Source organism: Zalophus californianus, chromosome X (genome assembly GCF_009762305.2).
Source record: "Zalophus californianus isolate mZalCal1 chromosome X, mZalCal1.pri.v2, whole genome shotgun sequence".
NCBI lineage: Eukaryota > Metazoa > Chordata > Mammalia > Carnivora > Otariidae > Zalophus > Zalophus californianus.
The window spans coordinates 38,537,306-38,557,615 of record NC_045612.1 but is presented as its reverse complement, the minus strand read 5'-3'; the positions used below and the strand labels follow the sequence as shown (position 1 = coordinate 38,557,615).

General features: G+C 43.9%; 1 pseudogene; it reads right to left on the bottom strand.

Moving 5' to 3' along the window:
- Positions 1 to 2,385: 2,385 nt before the first annotated feature.
- LOC113930472 lies at positions 2,386 to 3,021 on the bottom strand (annotated as a pseudogene).
- Positions 3,022 to 20,310: the final 17,289 nt, after the last annotated feature.

Sequence of the window (20,310 nt, the reverse complement as noted above, 5' to 3'; positions counted from 1 at the left end):
GCCTAGTGCCCAACACATGGAAGCGTCCAGTAAATGTGAGCTAATGTTCTTATCCCTCACCTAACACTGACCTTGAATCACGCAAGCTCCTAATTAGTGACAATGAAATCAGGAGGCTTCATGGTTGTTTAGAAGTTATAAAATCTCATTCTCAGGAAAGTGCTCATTAATATGCTCACCACCATTTCTTACCAGAGCACCAGAGGCTGAGATTTATCGAATGTGAACAATTTAAAATAATTTCTGTAAGCATACACATAGCCAGCTTTCAATTAACTCACTTTAATGGAGAAGATCAAAGTCATGGGTAATCCAAAACTGTGCTGGATCCAAAGTCAGATCTGTTTGGCTTGGAAATGGACTGGATGACCTTCTTTTGCAGCACATTTTAGCTTTTGGACTCTTTTCTTCTTTGGCTAATAATAAAATGAATTTACGTTCTCTAAGCACACTAGCTGGCAGCAAGGGGAAGTGCACAGAAATATTCTTGAGGGAAAGGGAAAGCTTTCTTCCTGGGTGGCTCAGTTGGTTAAGCATCTGCCTTCGGCTCAGGTCATGATCCCAGGGTCCTGGCATCAAGCCCCATGTTGGGCTCCTGCTCAGCGGGGAGCCTGTTTCTCCCTCTCCTGCCTGCCACTCCCCCTGCTTGTGCTCTCTCTGTCAAATAAATAAATAAAATCTTTAAATCTTTTTTAAAAATCTTTAAAAAAAGAAAAGGGGAAGCTAAAATCATGACATCAAATTTGTTGTAGTGAAGAGAGGATTTACTATACATTTTTGTTGGTGGTTCTCAAAATTTAAAGGAGATAAAAATCACATTGGGGAACTTGTTAAAAATGCACATTCACAGCTCCAACCCTTGAAATTTTGATTCAATAGCTCTGGGCTGGAGTTTAGAACTGTGCTTTTCTTTTTATTTATTGTGGAAAAACTGCATAGCATTAAATTTACCCTCTTAACCATTTTTATGTGTATAGTTCAGTAGTGTTAACTATATCCACACTGTTGTGTAATAGATCTCGAGAACTTTTTCGCCTTGCAAAACTGAAACTCTTTACCCATTAAACATTAGTTCCCTCCTCTCTTGACTTTCCCCAGCCCTTGGCAACCACCTTTCTGCTTTCTAGTTCTATGATTTTGACTACTTTAGATATTGCATATGAGTGGAATCATACATTTGTTCTTTTGTAACTGGCTTATTTGACTTTGCATAATGTCCTTGAGTTTCACCCATGTTGTAGATGTGACAAAATTTCCTTCCTTTCTTAAAAAAAAAAAATTATTTATTTTAGAGGGGGGAGGGGCAGAGGCAGAGGGAGAAAGAGTCTTAAGCAGACTCCACTCTGAGTGTGGAGATCCATGCAGTACTTGATCTCACCACCCTGAGATCACAACCTGGGTCGAAACCAAGATGGATGCTTAACTGACTGTGCCACCCAGGCGCCCCAAGATTTCCTTCCTTTTTAAGGCAGAATAATATTCCATTGTATGAATAGACCTATCGACCACATTTCCTTTATCCATTCATCCATCAATGGATGTGCTTTTTTTTTTTTTTTGATGTGCTTTTCTAATAAACACTTTCAGTAATTGTTATGGCTGGATCTCTCATAACCCACTCTGAGAATAATGATGTAGACCATAAATGTTAAGCCTGGAAAGACCTTTACATGAGGATCAGGTATCATGTTCCATTTTACAGGTAAGAAAGCTGAGGTCCAGAGAAGAGAACTGATCTGTTCAGTGTTACAAAATTAATGCTAGAATGGAAGTGGGACTTAGGTCCGGCTCCTCATATAATGTAGTAGGCAGAGGTGATAATGGAGGTCTCTGAGAAAGAGAGGAGAGAGAGAGAAGGTCAGACAAAGGACATAATAATGGAACTTGGGGTGTATTCCCATTAGGTGGGGTGACAGAACATAAGAATCAAGAAAATGGTTAGAGTGAATTTCTTAAATCTTGGCTGATCTCTTCAGAACCTTCTAGCCCAGCAGTTCTCAAACTACCATGCACCTGGGTCAATTTGGGCATTTGTTTAAAGTGTAGACCCTCATGAAAAGTACAGCAAAAGGAATATAGTCGATAATATTGTAATAACTTTGTATGGTGGCAGATGGTAACTACACTTATCCTGGTAAGCATTTTATAATGTATTGTATTATCAAATCACTCTGTTGTACACCTAAAACTAATATAAAATTTTATGTCAACTATTCTTCAATAAAAAAAAAAAAAAGCATAGATCTCCAGACACGTTGATTTAGTAGGTGTCAGTTGGGGCTCCAGTTTTTGCTTTATTTTTTTATCAGACAAAAAAAAATCACATTTATTTCAATAGTTCAAAGTGCAAATACAGCAAGTCAGTTCATGTTTCAAGATACAGTTTTAAGTATAATGAAAACATAAAAGCATGATTCCAATGAAAAATCCAGTTCCAAGAATCAAAGTTTCCAAGGGATGTGCATATTCAGCTTCCATTCCAAATGGAGCCTGAAACTCATGATGAACTTTATGAATATATTTATATATTCTTTTGTGATGTAAGAGCCTATGCAGGAAATAGTGCCAGGTATCCTCAATCATTGCACAGCCGAAGCATCTTGCCAAAAGCAGATACTATCTTGGCATTCTTTCCCAATCACAAGGTATATTAAAATACTCTGTAAAATAATAAGTTCCACAGATCAAAGGAAGCTGGATACAAAAGTGATTAAAGAGAAGTACTTTAAAACATTTCCATTGGTTTTCCCACGTTTCTGGTTTGTCCTTTTGAATTTTGTACTTTTTCACGTAAGGTATAAATTGAAACAAAAATCCAGGTAAACAGAACAAAAAATAAAGGACCTCATGAACTATCAAGGATCCCCATGTTGCAATCTGGAACTTTGTATAATTATTCAACATAGAGTTCCAAGCATTTTTAAATGGTTCTTGTAGAAGGTTCTCAGGTAAAAGTGAATCTACATACTCCACAGCCAAGGATGCTGAACTAAAGATGACGATACTTTCATTTGTTGCCATTTCTCAACTCTCTGCTGAAAGCCTTAGAATTCTGGACAACCGCGCAGGAACTGCGGGCCACCATCACCCAGACTTGGCCAGGTGCTGCAGCCTAGGCTCTGCTTTATTTTGCTAAGTAGGCACCTCAAGTGGCTTAGAATCCAATAGATGGAAAATCACACTTCACAAAAACACTTGTCTATCCTTCTAAGATCTTGGAAGTTTGTTGCCAAAATGTTTTAAGGAAATAACAAGATCTTTGATAATTCCAGATTTCCCTTATTGAATGACTTGGGAGCTGGGGTGGAGTCTGACAGCCTATAAGGGGCTCTGACTGAGTGATCTGTTTGAATAAGGGAAGCGTGGCATGCTGTTTAAGGATGCAGGATTCAGTGCTGCACTGGTCTGGGTTCAAATCCTGCCGGCGCCACTTGCTAGCTAAGTCATCTCAGGCGAGTTTTAAGTTTCCTGCCTCTGCGCCTCATCTGTAAAGCAGGGATAATAATAGTATTTGCCTCAGAAGGTTGTTTTGAATGTGGTACTTAAGAGCTTTTAGCAACCACTTGAACACAGCTTAAATTACTACTCTTTTCAGGGTTGCTTGGAGAGCAGATCCTTTGCTCAGGATCAATCCTCTGAGGATTCTAAGGGAGCTAGAATGGCCAACTGGACTTGTTTGCCCAGGACTGAGACATTTCCCTGGAATGCATGAGTTTTAGCACTAAAACCAAGACAGTCCCGGGAAAATTGGGGTGGTTGGTCACTCTAAAGGTAGAACATTTTTTGAAGCTCTTCAAGTACTTATTTACATACAGTATTTTTCCTGGTAAACAGTAGCTAGCTATAAACCTCAGAGGCTTTATTAATTCAACAAGCAATACTTGCTGAAGGTTATCTGAGAATTTACATATCTATTAGCTGCTCCAGCTCAAATTTCTACCTTGGTGGACCTGGAGGGAAGCACATGGGAGGAAGTGTGTTTCTAGGTTTCCTGGAATTCCCTGTATTTGGAATGTGCCCAGCTATAATGTCTATATTTCTTGATTAGGTAACATTTTTCTTTTAGTAAAAATGCAGGTGTGTATTAACAGTCTGGAAGAGTCTTAAGATGCTATTTAGTGGCTAAATAAACGTTAGTTGGATTAATAAGTGACTACCAATGAAGATGGCTTGACTTGGGTGTTTCGGAGACTTTATTTATAAAATTGAGAGATACAATTTGAAAGTCATCTCCTTCTCAGACGGCATTTTCCTCCCTTGCACATCATTAACTCTCTCTTAATGTGGCTTCCCAGAATAAAAGTATGATACCAGGCAGTCACTTACATTGCCCCAGTGAAGAGGCCCTTGGGATGTCTGTAATAGGCATTGGTGGAATTTTTGAATTCGGCCAGCAAGTCGTTTGGGATGCATATACAGAAACACTAACATATGCATATACATATATATTATATCCCTCAACAAAACGCAGCTAAAGTCATACATCACCTCTAACTATGTTCCAGGTAGGACTTGACGTCGGCTGTACACACATTTTCCTAGGATAGTGCTTTGGACCTGTTAGGGTGGTTGAGGGTTGAGCCCCCTTTTCTTTTGATTTTTTTTATTATTTTTAAAGATTTTATTTGTTTATTTGACAGAGAGAGAGATAGCAAGAGAGGGAACACAAGCAGGGAGAGCGGGAGAGGGAGAAGCAGGTTTCCCACGGAGCAGGGAGCCCGATGCGGGGCTCGATGCGGGGCTCAATGCAGGGCTTGATGCGGGGCTCGATCCCAGGACCCCGGGATCATGACCGGAGCCGAAGGCAGATGTTCAATGACTCAGCCACCCAGGCGCCCTCCCCCTTTTCTTTTTAAAGATCCACCGTTTTTCCTCAGACCAGAAGGATTTGCCATCCTCCATTCACCACTAGATGGCTCATCATTCAAAAAAATCCTTCATTCCAAAAAGGTTTATTGATCAAGTTTTCCACAGTCATTTGAGTACTGCCCTCACGAATTTCAGCGATATCAAGCATATTACCATATACTCTTTTTGTTTCATTTTGGTTTTAAGATTTTTATTTATTTATTTATTTGACAGAGAGAGAGAGAACACGAGAGCAGGAGCACAAGCAGGGGCAGTGGGAGAGGGAGACGCAGGCTTCCCGCTGAGCAGGGAGCCCGATGCGGGGCTGGATCCCAGGACCCCGGGATGAGGACCTGAGCTGAAGGCAGCGGCCCAGGTGCCCCTACTGTATACTCTTTTGAATATTTTTCTTTAAACTGGCTTAATTTTTAACTTACGTATGCCTGTTTTAGAAGTAAACAGGAAGATGAGAGGGGAAAAGGCGAGAGGTATACACAGATGAAAAACACAATGGCGCCAGAGAGAAAGAGCTGCAGCAAAGACTGATGGGAAGAAAACATGGGTCTGGAGGTGGTGATTCAAGAGGCAAGGGACCAAGACCAGTAGAAAGCAGAAAGATGGAGGGTGCAGGTGAGTAACAAGTGATCTCAAAACTGAGAGGGAAAAACTGGGCAAGAGACAAGGAGAGGAAGGCGTAGAACCTGGGGATGAGGAGGATGTGAGACAGGTATAGAAATATTGGCAGAAGAAGTTTGTATAAGATGAGGCTGCCACTGAGTTGGGCAAAGCCAGAGGCTGAAAGAAAGATGGAGCTCAAGGGGAAAGTGTGGGCATGCGATCTGAGGGGCTGAGGAGGATTAGGAGGTGCATCAGACGCCCTTGGCCACCTACCCAGTTTTCATGACCTCTCCCTTCCTTCTTTCCTTTGGGGAACATTGGGAAACACCGTTCAGTAACCAAACCCCAAACTGTGGCCCAATAGACCACAGACTTTTAATGCTTTACCTGTAAACCTTGTGACCATGCGTGTTTGAGAATTCAGAATTGTTGGGATTTTAGAAAGGCAATACAAGTACATGCGAGACCTTAGGTAACTAACATACCCAGTGTGGTCCGGGGCAACACCCCATAACCAAACATGTTAACATTTCTGCACCAAACCTATGATCTGTCACACTTAGTGGGATAGACAAGGACTAAGAAATAGCCTCAGGTCGGTTCAGATTAGGTTTTGGCACCTAAGGAATTTTGATGCCAAACTTAAAAAAAAAAAAAGCCTCTTGATTTTGAATCTTTTGGATTGTGCACACTGCTTATGTCTTGATTCTGAAGCTGGGTCATGGGTACGTGGGAGCTTGTCATGTTACTGTTTATACCTTTTTGTGTGTGTAAAATACTAATTTTTAGGCTCCACGCCCAGCATGGAGCCCAGCGCAGGTCTCGAACCCACAACCCTGAGATCAAGACGTAAGCTGAGAACAAGAGTCGGACACTTCACCGACTAAACCCACCCAGGTGCCCCTGTGTAAAATATTAACGTTTAAAATCTTTGAATGACATGGGTTCATGTCTGTTCTGAGAGGGCACATGATTCAGTACTCGGTTCACAGCAGGCTTACTAAATACTTGTTGAATGGAATCAACTTGACCTAGCCCTCCCACTCTCAATGTTTGTTATTCTTGCCCTACAAAAAGCAACAGATGCTCTGCTGGTTAGGGAGGTTAGTCTGGTTGTGAATATAAATAAGAGTTAAGCTGGAACAAGGACTGGCCTTAGGGAAAATTCATTTATTCTTTTATTCATTAATTCGACAAATATTTATCAAGGACTGCTATGAGCCTAGCACCAGGCCAGAAGAAGAGAAGCCATTGGAGGCACCACATAAACAAAATTTTATCTATACCATTGAGAAATTCACGGTCTGGTAGAGGGGATGATCTGCTCATATCTGCGGGTGATTTAATGCGCTGAGTGCATGATCTGCTCATATCTGATTTAATGGGCTGAGTGCCACAGGAGAGACACTGAGGGCAATGAAAGCTCTAAGCAGGTATGCCCTCTACCTGGGTGTGCCTGGGTATATTAATAGAAGAGCTGTGATTATCACAGTCCCCATGATGCTACAACGTAAAATGGCAATGTGCTCTCGGTGCTTCCTAACCTATGGGAGCTTAGGTCTTCACAAAACTGAGTTTCTGAGGTACCCAAGGCTTCCTATGTACCCAAGAAGGAGGGCAATGGAAGCTCGTGGTTAGGGGCCTTCCAGTGCTTAATGAGCATCATCGTAGATGACCCCCTGAGAAAAGTTATCATGGTCTCCTGGATGATCATCTGAAACATTCCCTGACCTTTCGGCCCCTGCTCCAGACAGTCCTGCCCCAACAACCTACACAAGAAAATGCCTTCATAAGTCAACATTCCCCAGAGAAGAATTTTTCCTGGAGCCCAGAGGCAACAATTTTTCCAGTAACAAGATCTTGGTTTACTTCTTCCTTGATCTTGGCTTGACTCACCTCAGCCTGGGTCTAGACTATGATGTGGGCCACAGAGATTCTTATCTGGGGATAATAAAGAAGTTGAGTAGGTAAAGTACTTAACATAGTACTTGGCACATAGTAAGCACTGTAGCATTGTACCCACCTCATAGGGTTGGTGTCAGAATTCAATCAGATTACCCATGTAAAGAGCTCAGCACGCAAAAAAGATTAGCATTTATGATAATGGTGCTAATGTGATAACAGTGCTAATATGAAAATCATCCTATGACAATACCAATCATCATAGGATAATCATATGATAACGGTACTAATATGGTAATGGTGCTAATATGATAATCATTCTGGTCAAGGAATGCCCCAGAGCAGTGAATTCCACCCCAGAATCTACATCTCGAAGAAGCTGATCCTTGTGGGGTCAAAGCTTCGGTTTGGGAGGAGGAGCTAGTACTCAACAAGGTCTGTAAATCCCATGACGGTGTACTCAGAGCCTAGTGGAAGAGGCGGGGACCCCTGCCTATCCACTCCAGTGACATAACTGTCATAGAGATCACTAATGACCTCTTTCTTGGTAAATTCGATCGACCGTTTTCGATTTCAGCCCTTATCTTTTGCGACCTTTTTCTGTCAGCAGGCCACATTGGCATGGTAAAGTCTTCCTTTTCTCCTTCATGACGCACTGTGTTGACTTACATGACAACACATGCTGAGGGTTTCCTCTTTCTGGCTATTCCTTCTCGCTCTCCTTTGCAAGCGCTTCTTCCTCCATCCATCTCTTAACCCCTGCTAACCATCAGGATTCTTTCTTAGGCAGCCTTCTTTTCTCATTGGACATATTCTCCCCTGTGTAATCTTTTCCACACCCATGGGTTCAGTGACCCATATACTGATGATTCCTAAATCTCTAGCTCAGATCTCTCTTATGAGCTCTGCACCCACAGATCCAACTGCTAAGTGGACATTTCCTCATGGATTTCTTATGAGCACCTCAATTCTATAAGGTCCTAATTCCAGTTAGCAGCTCCACCCCACATCTATAAACAAAAAACTTCGCTTCCCCTCCTATGTTCTCTATCTCCCTCTCCCTCATCACCTACATCTAATCAATGTGTAGATAGATCTTCTAGAATATAATCTGAATGCATCCACTTCTTTCTCTTTTCATTGTCATCATGCTAATCCAGGCCACTGTCATCTCTCACCTGAAATAATTTTCTAATGGGTCCCCTTCTTTCCTGTTTTTCTCCTCTCCAGTCCACTCCTTACGTGAAAGCTAGAAAAGGTTTTCTGAAACAGCAAAATGATCGGGTCACACATCTGCTTAAAATCTTTTGACAACTCCTCATCGTTTTTAGGTAATGATAATTACAGCTTGGATTTATATAGTATCTAGTATATGCCAGGCATTCCTCTGAGATATATATTGACAACATCCGATGAAGAACGGAGGCCTAGCAACAACTATGTGGGTGAATTTGAAACTGGATTATCCAGCCCTGGTCGAGCCTCTTGAGATGACTGCCTCAGCCAACAGCTTGATTACGACCTGAGCCTGAATTGCCTAGATAAACCACTCCTAGATTCCTGACCCTTAGCAACTATGTGAGATAATAATGTTTGTGGTTTTAAGCTGCCATGTTTGGGGGAAAGTTGTTACACAGCAGTAGATAACTAGGACACTACTCTAGTATATTACTTCAAGCTTCATTCATTCATTCATTCAACCAATAGCCATTTAATGAGTACCAAATATGAAAAATATGAGTACTAAATATGAAAACTACATCTCTGCCCACCCTCCCCTACCTTTGCCTACCCCCATCACAGCAATAAGGAACTATCTATCCCTCAATCCCAAAAGGTGGCATGAGTCTTCATGGGTTTGTGCTTTTGTGCTGCCTGAGCTATCCTTTGCCTCTTTCTTAGCCTGGCTACCTCCCAGTCTTCCTCGAAGTTGGGTCCCTGTTATCCCCTTCAGTCTGAGCTACATACTGCTTTCTCCTGCTCCATTAACACTCTATACCCACCTCTCTTAGCATTTACCTCACCATAGTATAACAGACCCTTTCCTTGTCCAAACAAATTGAACCTTGAGGAAGGAACTATGTCTTACTCAACAACACATCGCCCTGCTTGAAAGCTTGTAGAATGAATGAACCAATGGGTGAATGAATGTAAGTTCTGGGGGGCAGGGCAGGCATCTTTGTCTTCTCTGTTCACTGACGTATCCCAAATGTCTAGCATAATGCCTGCTAGACAGTTAAGTGCTCAATAAGTATCTGTTGAATGTTGTGGAAAGTTTAATGAAGAAACAAACAAATGAATACAAAGCAAATAACCCTTGAACATAGGAAAAGGCATTCAATCACACTTCTACTAAATTAAAACTAACTTAAATTAAATTAATGTATTAATTAAAAGTAAACTTGCAGACTTTTCCTTTCTTATTTAATTGGCCCAAATCTGAACATCTGATAGTATTTGGTTGTAAAGCCTTGGGGTAGTGAACACTCTCACGCATTGCTGTTGGGAATGCAAAATGGCACAACCCCTATGGAGGACAACCGAGTGAGACCTATCAACATTTAAAAAATGTTTACTCTTCTGGGTATCTATCTTACAGATAGTCTTTCACACTTATGAAACAACGCATGGGCAGGGGTATTTGTTGCCATGTTGTTTATAATAGTGAATGGTTGGAAATAACCCAGATGTCCATCTACAGGCAACTGGATAAATAAACTTTGGTATATCTGTACAATGTAGTATCATGCAGTTGTTAAAAAAGATGGTGGAAGGAGCTGTCTCTGTACTGTGTACTGAAATATCTTCATGATACATACTATGGTGAAGAAAGCAAAGTACAGAAAAGGATATAGAGTATGCTACCTTCATGGAAGAAAGCAGGAACATATAAAAAAGACACACATCTATTTGCACAAATATTAAAGAGCTATACAAGAAGTCAATAGAGGTGGTTACCTATTAGAGGCAAGAGGAGTGGACAAAGAACTGGGATAAATGAAGACAGGGTGAGGCAGGCCTTCTTAATGTATTCCTTCTTGATAGGTTTGAATTTTGAATCATGTGAATGTACTACTTACTTCAAAACATTAAATTACAAGAAAAACAGCCAGCTTGTAGCTAGCTATGCATTTGAAAAGACTAACTCATTCCCTGAAACATATGAATATGTTTCTCCCAAGGACATGTGTGTTCAAACAGGGATTCAAACCAGAAGCCAAAGAAATCAACCATGCATTGTGAAATTTCAGGCAGCAACAGCAGTACAGTGAGGGAGAGGGGACAGAGCCTCGCAAGGACCCCTGCCATCAGATCCTCATCCCCTGTTTGCCGTCATGCCCACACGTTCAGCAAACAGAGCCTAGAAAGAAGCTCTTATAACCCAGGGCTAATACCAGGCCCCCAGTTGTCCCAATATCTGCAAATGCTAGCCCTGGGTAGTACAAATGAATTTCTTTTGCAAATGGAGAATCAAGGCTTTTTGACAAAATATATGTGCAACAGAAATGCAGAAAGGTGCCCTTGGTTTTCCAGAAACAGAAAGAGAAAAAAAAGAGGAAAAGAAAAAGCCATAGCTAGCCATCGATATCAAAGCCTGAGCTGTTTATTTGGTGCAGATCCTATGATCATGAATGTCTCAGAGCTGTAATTCTGTCTGATTACCCTGTGTTGTCAGGAGGGTGGAAAAACCCAGAAGATTAATGTTTTGTGTGGCAATAAGGTGGCAGGCCTGCAACTCTGAGCTTATCTTCCATGAATCAGGAGCGGGGCTGAGAGGCTTCAAGAGACAGCGACATTTTATAATGATGTGTGTGTGTGTGTGTGTGTGTGTGTGTGTGTGTGTGTGTGTGTGTAATGAGGCCTGTCAAGCCCAGATTCATTAGTTTCTGATGCCATTGGCTTCCTCTGTAGACAGTCAGGCCAAAGGTCCCCGAGCTCAACCCCCTTCTCCAGTTCATTTTGTGGCATCAGTGTATCTAGGACAGAGTGGTATGTATACTTGAGGGGCAGGGGACAAGGCTGATTTAGGTATGGGTTCTGGTTTCTAATCCCTGTCAAAAGGCAGATGCCTTAGGAACTATTGGAAAGCTCTTTCAATGGGAAGCCCAGTTCAGTAATTGCTCATAGCTCTTTCCCAGACCACCCAAGGAAAGGGGGGCCCATTTAAAACAAGAGTGACAGACGCCTGGATGGCTCAGTAGGTTAGGTGTCTGCCTTAGGCTCAGGTCATGATCTCAGGGTCCTGGGGTGGAGCCCCACGTCAGGCTCCCTATTCGGGGGGTGGGGGTCGGGCGGCTTCTCCCTCTACCTCTGCTCTTCGCCCTTGCTCGTGCACTTGCTCTCTCTCTCACTCGTTCTCTCTCTCTCTCTCTCTCTCGCTCTCACTCTCTCTCTGAAATAAATAAATAAAAATCTTAAAAGATATACAAATAAAAGAAAAGCTTCCACTTAAAAACCATAAAGTAAAACAAGAGTGACTGTTCAGTTGGCCTATCTGTTGACCTCAAGCATTTAGGCTGTAGCACCTAGAACTTAGGTCCAAACTTGGTAAATCGGCCCATTTTAAATAGCAGAACTATCCAAAGTTTGACTGTAAAACTAGAGTGCATAGAAGCTGCGTGACTTTGGAAAAGTCACTTAACCTCTCGGAGATTCCACTTATTTATAAGATAAGGGTAATAATATTATCTAACAAGGTTGTTGTGTGGATGGGATGAGATAGGTGCGCACAATGAGTGCCTGGCACTCAGTAAGTAGCCATCATTACTGCGGATGCCTGGGGCTCAGAAATGAACTCCACTGCTTACTAACCATGTGACCTTTGGGCAACTTACCTGATCTCTCTAAACTTCAGTTTTCACACCTATAAAACGGAGCTAATAATCTTCACAACCCTATGAGGTAAGCACCATTAAGCACAAGTTAAGAACTTAACCACGGTGCCTCTCATAGTAGTCATTCAAGAAATGACAGCTAGTAGGAGTAGTTATCGGTGGGAAATGAAGAGGGGGAGAAATGGGAGAAAGAAGAAGAGGAGGAAAAGGGGGAGGAGGAGGAGAGAGAGGAAGAGAAGGGAGGGGAGGAAGAGAAGGAGTTGGGGAAGAAGAAGAGGAGGGGGAGGAAGAAGAGGAGGGGGAGGAAGAAGAGGAGGGGGAGGAAGAAGAGGAGGGGGAGGAAGAAGAAGAGGAGGGGGAGGAAGAGGAGGGGGAAGGGGGAGGCAGAGGAAGAGGAGGGGAAGAAAAAGGAGGAGGAGGGGGGAGAAGAAGAGGAGAAGGGGGAGGAAGAGAAGGAGGAGCAGGATAGAAATATACATAAAAGCTCCAGGAAGAGAAATTTGGTTCAAACGCAAGAACTTAGTGACTCTGAATTTGTTTTCAAAATTAAAAAATCATCTCACCCCTCCTCTCACACGCTTAAAAAAGTCTGCCTCCAAACTCCTTAGCATTATATTCAAAGACTTTTAGGGTCTCTGTCCCCTTGCTATTTTTCCAGCATCATTGTCTTCCGGGCTTCTTCCTCTAGGCTGCGGCTCAGACAGGAAGTCCCACAGTGCTCATGCCCTGAGCACGCAGTGCTATTTATACTATTATTATTAAATTGTTATTTATAAGATTATTTATACTATGTATTGAATACTTGCCATATGTAAGCGTCTTCCGTGCATCATCCCCACTAGGCCGTAAGCTCCACGAGGAGCAAAACCACCATCATCTCTATTTATTTTCCAGTCTACCCCAGTGTCTAGCACGGTGCCTAGCACATGCAGCGCCCTTGATAAGTAATTCTCGATGCCTGAATAAATGTAATCCTCAGAGCAATTCTATGAGATGGGTGTAACCATCATTCTCATTTTACAGAAAAGAAACTGAGGCTTAGCGACATTAAATAAAAGTCATAGAAGTGTGGAGTTAAGATCAGACCCCTGTTTGTCAGACTCCATGGGCTCTGCCTGGAGCCACTCTCTTGCCCAGATTATTTTCTCCAATGCACACCATCAATTCTCATGTCTTCCTTCCTCTGCTCATGCTGCTTGAAATGGCTCTTCCTCTCCGTCCATCTGATAAACTCATCTTTTTTTTTTTTTTTTTCGAGATGGAGAGCGTGTGCGTGGGGGAGGGGCATAGGGAGAGAGGGATCTTAAGCAGGCTCCACACCCAGCACGGAGCCTGACTAGGGGCGCAATCTCACAACCCTGAGATCATGACCCGAGCATAAATCAAGTCAGATGCTTAACTGGCTGAGCCACCCAGGTGTCCCGATAAACTCATCTTTTAAGACTCACTTCAAGTGTCATTGTCTCTTACAATTAATAGACTTTTTATATTATATTTTATTCTAGAGAGTATTTGAGATGGCTTTCAAAATGCATAACAGGAAAAAAAAACAAATAAATGATAAAATCATAGCAAAGAGAAATGTAGAATTAGGAAAAAAAAAAAAAAACAAAGATCCAGGAAGGCAAGATTCATCTAGGAAAATGCCTGCCGTAAGATTCTTCTGTTCCTAGAAAGGTAGGCCACACATTTATTTCTAAGCATGCTGGCAGCCAAGGCAAGGATAAGAGACCTGATCTGTTGTAGGACTCATAGTGTTTGTAAGTTAAAAAAAAAAAAATTCTCCCACCTTTCCATTTTTAAAAAGAAGCTCAGTTTTTCTCTGGAATTTGAGAGGAATACCTTCTGAAGCTTCTCTAAAGAGAAAATGCCCTATTAAATGCAAATTTTAAAGAAAAAAATTTAAAAATTAAATTAAATGTTTTATCAAAAAATAAAATAAAGAGGGGGGTGCCTGGGTAGCTTGGTTGAGCGGGCAACTCTTGATTTTGGCTCAGGTCTGATTTCGGGGTCCTGGGATCGGGTCCCATGTCGGGCTTCATGAATAGCAGGGAGTCTGCTTGAGAATCCTCTCCCTCTCTCTGTCTTTCCCCCTGTTCTCTTTCTCTCTCTCAAATGGTTGGATAAATCTTTTGAAAAGATAAAGAGAAAATACCTTAAGATTTAGTACATGTCATTCTCCACAACAGTCCTATGATAATTTTTTTTATGGTTTTTTAAGGAACTTCCACACCCAATGTGGGGCTCAAACTCACAACCCTGAGATCAAGAGTCACATGCTCTCCACTAACTGAGCCAACCAGGGACCCCCTACAATAAATTTGATAGCAACTTGCTTTTTTAAAATACCACTCATTGCAAAACAATGGCTTCCTCTGAGGGGGCGCCTGGGTGGCTCAGTCGGTTAAGTATCTGCCTTTGGCTCAGGTCATGATCCCAGGATCCTGGGATCCAGCCCTGCAACAGGCTCCCTGCTCAGCAGGGAGTCTGCTCCTCCCTCTCCCCAGCCCCTACTTGTGCTTTCTCTCACTATCTCTCTCTCTCTCAAATAAATAAATAAAATCTTAAAAAACAACAAGAACAATGGCTTCCCCTGAGAAATCTTTCCTAACTACTACCCCCAACCGATCAATGTTTCGCTAGGGCCCTTTTGTAGACGAGTTAATGCCTGTGAAAGGCCTGGAACAGTGCTTGGTACATGGAAGGCACACAGTGAGTATGAACTATTATCTTATTCTCAACAAGTACAATGCCTAGCACCAGGCATTCAACCAATAGGTGTTGGAAGAATGCATAAATGAGTGAGCCTCACATGGAAGCTTGTGGATTCTTTTTGCCTAGAGAACTCTCAAACTATGGAAGAAAACCGTTAGTCTTATTTTTTTACCACCCCCCCTCCCCACACCTTAGTGTTCAAAGGTCACTTCTCAGTGAGGCTTTACCTTGGCCTCACTATCTAAAATTATAGCTCACCTCAAAATATTTCTTAGATCCCCTTCTCTGCTTTGTCTTTTGCCTTAGCACTTCCCACTGTCTAACATACTGTATGTTTGGTTACTCATCATGTTTTTTTCCTGCCCCTCTCCATTAGAATGAAGCTCCAGAAAGCCGGGGATGTCCTTTGTTTCTAGATAAGAACCTGGCAAAGAGTAGATGATTAATAGATATCAACTGAAAGCATAGTTGTATGGCAACGAGACAGGGCAGGCACTAGAAGGAGGCTAGCAAGGTGCCCAGGGCAGAACATTTAAGGAGGTGCTCACTCTCGAGACAGTGTTCTGGGCTTGCCTTGGATGACCCTGAAAGTAACTGCCACATTACACTTTGCAGCCTAGGCACTTTGCTTGTCCACCCCACTCCTAGCCTGGAAGCAGGGAATGGACCAGATGACCTAGTGAGATTCCCTATGGACCTGGGCATCGGAGTCCTGGTAAATATTTACCAACCAGCTCGTGAGTGTGTGTGTGTGTGTGTGTGTGTGTGTGTGTGTGTGTGTGTGTGTGTAAGGGGAAACCCTGACTTGTGTTGCAATATGTGCCGATTTCTGTGGCATAGATATTCCCACCATGGCCAATTTTAAGCCATCAATATGATGTTTCTGAAAATGAGAGTTGCAAAATATGCCCAAATGGCTCTGTGAGCTGATACAAGTTGACTCCAGCACACCCCTGGCCAGGATTCTGGGACTCATACTAAAGACAGCCAGGACCAGCAGGAAGGGCAGCAGAATTAAGAACAATGGGTGAATCACAGACGTGTACCTCTGAAACAAATAATACATTATAGGTTAAAAAAAAAGAAAAGAGGATGGTAGGAAGGGAAAAATGGAGGGGGGGGAATCGGAGGGGGAGACGAACCATGAGAGACGATGGACTCTGAGAAACAAACTCTGAGGGTTCTAGAGGGGAGGGGGTGTGGGGATGTGTTAGCCTGGTGATGGGTATTAAAGAGGGTACGTACTGCATGGAGCACTGGGTGTTATACGCAAACATTGAATCATGGAACACTACATCAAAAACTAATGATGTAATGTATGGTGATTAACATAACATAATAAAATTAAATTTAAAAAAATAAAAAGAACAATGGGTGAATCAGTATTACCCATCTCCACCACCAAAAAATGGCCCACACGTGCATATCCTGAATGCAGGGCGAGTGGCATTACTTTTGAATTCCGAGGGATGAAAGGAGGAACTTTGGCGTTTTCTGAGGACTATGAGCCAGTCCCTCTGCGAAGCACACAATTGTATAAAGTGGCTATTACTATTGTGCCCATTTTACAGATGAGACAAACTAAAGCATAAGATAAGTGACTTGCCCAAGGTGATATACATGGGGCAAGTGGTAGAGCCAGGATTCAAAGGGAAGCCTGGTCGATTCCAAGACCCATGTGTTTTACACAGCATAATATGGTTCTATGGCCTCAGCATATGGTGAAATCACCAAAGGTATGTACGGAGGAGTTTTTGTAGGCCCACGCATGTCTCACGGGCTGTATTCCAGTGAATTCCCTTCTCCCTATCTGCCCAGGCTTCTACCAGCTCCAGAGCACAGGTGTCACAGCTGTCTTGTTTTCTATATTCAGTGACTAGCACAGTGCCTGGCACATACAAGGCACTGAGGACATAATTATCTAAGATGAAAAGGAGAAAAGTAAAGAGGGAACAGGAATGAATTTTTGGCCCATGGACACTGTTAGTGTTTATGGATCACTGGAGAAGACTTGACACAAGAAATTTGCCTAGATTGCCCCAAGCAAATTCCTCTTTCCAACTTTTACTAATTAGATGAAGTAAAAGCCAGCAAGAGATTCCTTCTTATCTGTTCTGCCAGAGACTCACAGAAGCATGGGATTTGGGGATGGATTCTGGGATTATCTTCAGCACAGATTGGTTTTCCTGCTGCGTGCATGGGTCAGTGCAGTGTGGGTGGCCACTCCAGTGTGGGTGACTGGCAGGCAGCATCAGCATCCTCTGATAGCTTGAGTGTCAGAGGAAATAGCCACGGGCTCCAGGATTCCCATGACGAATCCCAAGAGCAAGCAATCCTTCCATGGATAATTGAAGAGTGATTGAATTCAGTTGCTGGCTACATTTCAGGATTCTTCAACTGGGAATCTTACCCAAGCACCTTTCATGAGATTTTAAAAAAGAGAGATAGAGGGGTTATCTCTAGGTTGGGGATTTTCCTCCCTCTCTCTCCCTTTTTCTCTCTCTCCTCTTCATGAACATGGTATCAGTGCCGGGCCCAAAGTTGTCCAGACATAAACATTCTGGACTGATTCAGTGGCTGGGTTTAGATATTCTGACGGCCTCCAGCAGAGGCAGCCTGCGGGCTGCACGCATCCCCAAGATGTCTTTTGCCCAGGCTGCTTGACATTTGAGAATTATTTTTTGACCATTTGAAAATAGCAAAAAGCAAGGAGAGTTGGCATTTAAGAATATGAGCTCTCCAGATGGTAACTAGACGCAGCATGGTGATCCTTTTGCAATGTATACAAATGTTGAATCATGATGTTGTACACCTGAAATCAATATAATGTACGTCCATTATACCTCGATAAAAAAAAAAAAAAAAAAAACACATCAGCTCTGTTGGTGTCTCTTGAAAATCTGGAAGCTCTGCCAACTTTTGGCATGCAGTCTGATGTGAGGTCACACTGGGCTGGCGCTGCCTAGCAAGTGCCCTGCTTGAACAGAGCATGCGCTCCCTCAGCCTGCTCTCCCTCTTATCTGTCCAGCACTGAGGCAGGCAATCAGGTACCTGTTAATATCTTCCTCTGCACTGGTGGTTCATAATCTGGATGGGCATGCGCTCTCCAGTTTGCCATGGAGGCTCGCCCACCACGCCCACTAGATTTACTTACTCCAGTTACCTCGTTGGGTCCTGTTGTCACTAAGTCTGTGTCTGAGTCTCTGACTCCTACCTACTCTAAGGGCACAAGGCTGGTCTGAGACATAGGCAGGGTCCGTCCGCTGCCAGCACTGATGGATGGATCAATGGTTGGGCGGGACAAGCTGCCAACAGCCAGCCCCTCTGCGGCAAAAATCGCTTCCTGGTGGCCTGCCTGTCTGAAATTCACACTATCAGTCCCATCTTAGGTTCAAGGGCTTCATCGTCTTGCCCTTTCAAGATGAAGACGTGTCCCATGGGAGGTTACGCTGCTAGGCCAGTTCCCAGTCACACAAAGGGGAGAGGGTCTGCCTCAGAAGCACCTTGGGAGGGATTTAGGATTGCTAATGTTGGCTGGTCTCCAGCAACAGAGAGACAGGGAGAGGGAGGGAACGAGACCCAAGACAAGTAAGCTTTGCTGAGGAGAGCGCGGGCGTGGGGGGGTGGGGTGGGGGGGGAAACACACTCAGAGCCTGAGGGCACAGTCCCTGAGGGAGGCGCTAGTGGGTGGCATGGGGTCCTGTGGGGCAGGGGAGAAGGGATGGAAGGCATTGCTCCAAAGGAGGAGAGGCCAAGTGCAAAAAACCATCTGCCTTCTGTGGCCAGTGAGCCCCTCAGAGAAAGAACCAATTCATTCTTTCGAAAAGATAGCTTGGTGGCGTGTAACTCACAGGTGGTGTGAAGGCCGGAACTCTATAAACAGACCCTCTTGCAGCTACCAGAGGCTATTTTTGCTCCTCACAACATCATATGCTGGGCAGACAGTGGCCCTGTTGGCAATCGGAGAGAGTGAAGAGATGTAGCAATTGGCAGCTCCCGGGGGAGAGGGCTTTTTGGTGGTTTTCCCATTCCCAGCACACTCTGCACTGCCCCTTCACCATCCCCATTCTGCAAGCCTGGCCTTTATTAGCACAGTCCCTCCCCAGCATCCTTGAGCCGTCAGCCGTCTGTGTGAACCCCCCCGCCCCCAGGGAAGGTGAAGCTGCCCAGACAAGCCCGTCCACCATATCCTGCCCTGCTTCTCCAGACACCAGCTGGATTCCAGAACATTCCTGGTTCCTTCGCCTCTCCCCTCTCAGAATCCTTCCTCGTGTGCAGCTCTTTCTTGCTTCTCTGAGCCCGGGCTTGCTTTCTGGGCTTCAGTTAGAATGGGCTCAGCTCTCCAGGGAAAGGGCAATTTTGAATGCATGGAGTGGTTTTGAACACACAGCGGATTGAGGGGACGGGGGGGCAGCCCAAGCTGGGGTTATTATTCTGGTGTTTGGGGACTACCAACCAGACAAGGTCTATGCAATTCAGGCAGTGAAGAAAAGGAGGGGAGTGGATGCAGTGGGCAGGAGGGGGTGGAAAAAGCCGGGGGACTCTGCCTACTGTAATGTTTTTCTCCACGTCTCCCCCTCTTACTGACTTCCAGCCTCAGCCATATCCCCTGTGCCTCTCTGAGGGTGCCCCGCACCCTCCACATGCACACCATTGCTCAGGGGCCCAGCTCTGTCCCCCACATTGCCTCCTACTACCTGGGCACAGGCTGCATCATGCTGATTTACAGATTAGTCAGATGAGCGCTTAACACCCACCTCCCCTCAGCCTTGGCAGCTTGCATTTCCATGAGAGTGACAAGAAGGGTGGAAATACTTATTATCTACTTTATTTTATATTGAAGTCAATCCTCCCTGGGCCCCCACTAGTCCCCTCCAGCAGTGGTAGGTACTTGGAGAGGCCGCATGAAATTTTCAGGCCACTGGGAGCGCTCGGGAAGTGGTAATTTACTGGAGTCAACCCTTGATTCCTCCCATGAATTACCCACTTTGTGGATTATCTGCTGATAATGCCTTTCTCTAAGCTGGCTTCCCGTGCCTCTCCAGCCGATTTCTGAACTGTCTTTCCCCCTTGCTCTCTTGACAGCCTGTGGATGTGTGCTTAAGGAATGCAAATTCGAACATTTGCCTACGCAAAATGGGAACTACAGAGGAAAATTGGCTGGGGGCAGGGGTTGCAAGGTTCTAGTTCTTTCCTATGCCAGCCAGAAATGATTTGGGGCCCTCAATGAAACCCCCAAATTCTGAGTGCAGACTGTGTGCCAAGGCCCCAGGTTGGCAGATGGGGCGGCAGTCCTTTTGTTCATCCTGGTTGGTTTCTTTTTGTTCCATCAGGTGTCCCAAGCTTGGAAGAGGGTAGACGTGAAAGAAAAAAATGGATACATAATAGAAAT